This window comes from Chenopodium album, chromosome 13, assembly GCF_948465745.1.
Source record: "Chenopodium album chromosome 13, dcCheAlbu1.1, whole genome shotgun sequence".
In the NCBI taxonomy this organism is placed as follows: domain Eukaryota; kingdom Viridiplantae; phylum Streptophyta; class Magnoliopsida; order Caryophyllales; family Amaranthaceae; genus Chenopodium; species Chenopodium album.
The window spans coordinates 50,393,346-50,397,112 of NC_137846.1; positions in this window are offsets into that span (position 1 = coordinate 50,393,346).

A 3,767-nucleotide genomic window follows, 5' to 3' on the forward strand; every position below is an offset into this window, starting at 1 on the left:
TTTTCGCAATGATCTTCCAACTTTCGGTGCTGACATCATAATATATCTTGATGTAGAATGGACAACCATTAGCTTTGGTTTTGGTGTCCTTCCGTATCGCGTTCTCCAAATCTCTCGGCTTGCTCCTTCGTGACCGATCACATCGCAAATACCGATACGGCCGACCATATCTGGTTTTGTTATAAGACGATTTCACCAATATAAATCCCAATTTTATGGAAACACCTTCAGCCCATGTAACAGCATCGTCAAATGTAGGAAAAAACGTATCGGTGACAAAATTCCCACTATAATTCACACCGTCACCGCCTTCCTCAGATTCCATATCCTATACAAATTAAACAAAACATCCTTTATGTCAAAATAATAATAATAAAAACAATAATAATAATAATAATAATAATTAAAATAATAAAAACAATACTAATAATAATAATAATAATAATAATAATAATAATAATAATAATAATAACAATAATAATAACAATACTAATAATAATAACAACAAATACAAAACAATAACAATATTAATGATAATAAAAAATTATAACAACAACTACAAAACAATTTATAAGACCATAGCGTTAATTAATAAATAAATAATAATAATAATAACAATAACAACAACAATAATAATAATAATATTAATAATATTAATATTAATATTAAAATTATATTTCTACTAATTAATAATAACAATATTAATAATATTAATATTAATATTAAAATTATATTTCTACTAATTAATAATAACAATATCAACAACAACAACAACAATAAAAATAACAGCAACAACAACAATAATAATATCAACTACAACAACAACAATAATATCAACATATTACTAATAATAATAATAATAATAATAATAATAATAATAATAATAATAATAATAATAATGAAACAAAAAATAAACATATTACTAATAATCATATTAATACAACAAAATTACATTAATTATCAAATACTAAATCACAACAATAATCACAAGACCACGAAAAAAAAATACATAAAAAAAACTTAATAAACGTACTTAAAAAAAAAAAAAAAAAATATTATAGGGACATCCGCCTAAAATTTCCGGATGTCCCTAGGTACATCCGCTTGAAATTTCCGGATGTTCCTTGGTACATCCGGAAATTTTAGGCGGATGTACCTAGGACATCCGGAAATTTTAGGCGGATGTACCTAGGACATCCGAAAATTTTAGGCGGATGTCCTAATTACCGAAAATAAAAAAAAAAAAAAAAAAACTTACAGAATGATCCGACGCATTCTCCGGCGTACGTATGTTCCACTCGCCGTCCATGACCCAAGACCCGTCGGCAAATTTAACGTTTTTTGAAAATAGAAAATTTAGGTGGTCGTGGGGACCGATTTGGTTGCAAGGTCGTGGGGACCGATTTTGGGAAGCTCGGGACAACAATGTCGTCAAGTAAGGGGACCGTTTCATGCATTGTGTCCAAATGGGGAACAAGGTCCTTTTTATAAGCCAAATTGCATAAAGGGCATAGTGGTCCATTCAAGTCAAAAAGGGAGCGTTACCTGGTAAAATGGGAGCGACAAATAGCAGTTGAGATATCTAATTAGGAACAGAAGAAGTATTTTCCTAAAATTATTTGATAAAATAAAATAAGGATTTGTTCTATTCAGCTTAATTTCATTTCAGTTCACTTCGACTCCAATCGATTCGGTTATGTTCAATTCCTAATTTCCTTCTCTCATATACAATTTATTTCAGCTCAATTCGGTTCAGTTCAGTTCAATTCAGCTCCAATCAGTTCATATTTAGCTAGGTTTGATAAATCAGAACAGACCCTAAGTACAATCATATACACTTTTAATAACAATCATATTGTCAAAATAAAAAATTTAAAAAAAAAATTGACATAATTTCATACTCTTTACACTTGTTAAAACTTTTTTTTTGTAGTATAACACTATAACCCCACTTCATCAAATATTCTCCAATCCTACTCAAATTACAACTTTGAACAATCCAACTCATGAACCATTTACAAAATACTCTCTTCTTTTTTTTTTATTTGTATTACTTGTGTTTGCATGGAGTTTTAGGAGAGTGAATTTGGTATAATATAATAATGTGAGTGGATGAATAATTTATTTTGGTAAACGTAATATGGGGACCATGAAAGTGAAAGAATGTGAGAGAGAGTAGTGGAGACTGGAGACCATGAGAGAGAGAAATGATAAATTATTTGAGTGGGATTTAAAGTAAGAGAGAAAAATGAAAAAAAATGGTATAAAATTACTATATATATATATATATATATATATTATATATATATAAAAGTGATGCAAATAAAAAAAACATCCAAAAAAAAAAAGTGATGTAAATTAAAAAAAAAACGGAGAGAGTAACAAATTAGCGTACGTGAAGGATGAGGTTATCTCACACCCGTAATTCCCAATTCCCACATTTAACGCGCCTTTCTTAAGCGCGTAATATTTACATCACACTAACATATGTGAAAACCAGGTGCCATTGCCGTGTTTGACTGCTGCCATTCACGTGTCATGCACGTGATAAAACACAGGGTGTTATTAAACATTTTAAATCTCATAATCGAATGCCACGTATGAAGGGTGATACCCCACTTTAACTTTGACTTTGACCTGACGTGGCACGCGCCAAGCCCTTAAACATGTCTTGTTGGATCCCACCTTCCTAAATTTTGCCTTTCTTCTCTTACCTTTTGTATGGCCCCACTATTGATAATGAACTAATTAATCATACTTAAGGTAGAAAAATATATCCATTTTTGTTAGCTTTTTCTTAAGCAATTTATTTAAACGGCAAATCACCCACCAAATTAAATATTTCGGCGCATGGTGTTTGATAAATGCATTCCTAAGACTTGATTATAATACCATCTCTAATAGTGAGACTCAATTTTGAGTATTGAAATATAAAATGAGTTGTTTTTTACCTCCAATTGTAATACCCAAATTACTTCTCAATTTAGCAACTCTTTTGAAGTCTAATTTCTCAATGATGAGACTTTCTAAAATATACTAATGTCACTTTCAATTTATGGCCTACCAAATTATATTTTAAGGTTTTTTTAGAAAAAAAAAATTTAATTTAAATAAATTACAAAACATATTACTGTATATTATTGATAAGGGCCTACACTTTTTGTCAAATGAGACTCAAAGTTGAGTATCTAAACTTAGCAACTTTCTTTTGGATCGGAGTTGCTAAGTTTAGATACCAACTTATTGATATCCTTTGCTAAAAAAAAATACTCTCTCTCCTAAAACGACTCACTTAAGGGCCTGTTCACATTTACTTAATTTCAGTTCAGTTCAGTTCAGTTCAGTTCCAATCAGTTCAGTTCAGTTCAGTTCAGTTCCAATCAGTTCAGTTCAGTTCCAATCAGTTCAGTTCAGTTCAGTTCAATTCAGCTCTTAATTTCTCTCTCACATAAAATATTCATTTCAGCTCAATTCAGTTCAGTTCAGTTCAGTTCAGTTCCAATCAGTTCAGTTCAGTTCAGTTCAGTTCCAATCAGTTCAGTTCAGTTCAGTTCAGCTCAATTCAGTAAATATGAACAGGCCCTAAGTCTCACCGTTGAAGAGGGTCTAAGTTTATAATTATGTAAATATTAACTCCGTCACTCTTCTAAGGTTACATTGGTTTTTAAGCGGGCATTACTTTGAAAGTATGTAAAATAAGATTTTTTTTTTTTTTTTGAATAAGCAAATACTTTTTTTTTTTAGGGATAGAATAAGTAAATATTTTG